The sequence below is a fragment of the Orycteropus afer genome, unplaced genomic scaffold (genome assembly GCF_000298275.1).
Source record: "Orycteropus afer afer isolate SDZICR_OR568_19922 unplaced genomic scaffold, OryAfe1.0 scaffold00176, whole genome shotgun sequence".
Taxonomy (NCBI): domain Eukaryota; kingdom Metazoa; phylum Chordata; class Mammalia; order Tubulidentata; family Orycteropodidae; genus Orycteropus; species Orycteropus afer.
Window position 1 is genome coordinate 1,670,210 of NW_006921763.1, and position 1,119 is coordinate 1,671,328.

The window sequence follows — 1,119 nt, forward strand, 5'->3', positions numbered from 1 at the left end:
GCCATGTGGTTTGGTAACATTGGGACTGTGCCTTTTTACTTGTCAACCTTGGGGCTTCTCAGCCTCAGCAGCCAGCAGCTGTCTGAGTGAAGAAACGCCTCTAGTTCTAGTGGGCCAGGAGCAGGATGCAGACCTGAACCCCAAGGTTGAGGGGCTTTCTCCCAGCCCCTAGAGCCTGGCACTTTGAACTTGGACTTAAAGCCTCCAAATTGTAAAAATAAACTCCTGTTTGTTAAGGCCATCCTATATTCTTGTCAGAACAGCCCTAAGTAACGAGAACAACCACTTGATACTACTATTATTCAAATTTATGTACAACTACTAAAGCCAAACATGAAGAAATTAAAGATTTTCACCAATTTCAGCAGTCTGAAATAGACCAACATGCAATCAACATGTGTTGATAATTATTGATGATTGGAATGTGAAAGTTGGAAATGAAGAATCATTGGTAGTTGGAAAATATGACCTTGGTGATAGAAATCATGCAGGAGATTGCATGATAGAATTTTTCAAGACCAAGGACTTATTCATTGCAAATATCTTTTTTCAACAATTGTGGCTATACACATGGACCTTGCCAGATGGAATACACAGAAATCAGATCAACTGCATCTGTAGGAAAAGGCAATGGAGAAGCTCGATATCATCAGACCAAACAAGGCCAGGCGCTGACTGTGGAACAGACCATCAATTGCTCATATGCAAATTTAAGGTGAAGCTAAAGAAAATTAAAATAAGTCCATGAGAACCAAAATACGACCTTGATTATATACTACCTGAATTTAGAGACCATCTGAAAGATAGATTTGATGCATTGAACACCAGTGATCAAAGACCAGATGAGTTGTGGGATGACAATAAGAGCACTATATATGAAGAAGCAAAAGGTCATTAAAAAGACAAGAAAGGAAGAAAACACCAAAATGGATGTCAGAAGAGACCCTGAAGCTTGCTCTTGAATGGAGAGTAGCTAAAGTGAATGGAAGAAAGGCAGAAAAAAAAAAAATAAATAAAACCTGAATACAAGATTTCAAAGGGCAACTTGAGAAGACAAAGTAAAGTATTACAATGAAATGTATAAAGACCTGGAGTTAGAGAACCAAAAGGGAAGAACAC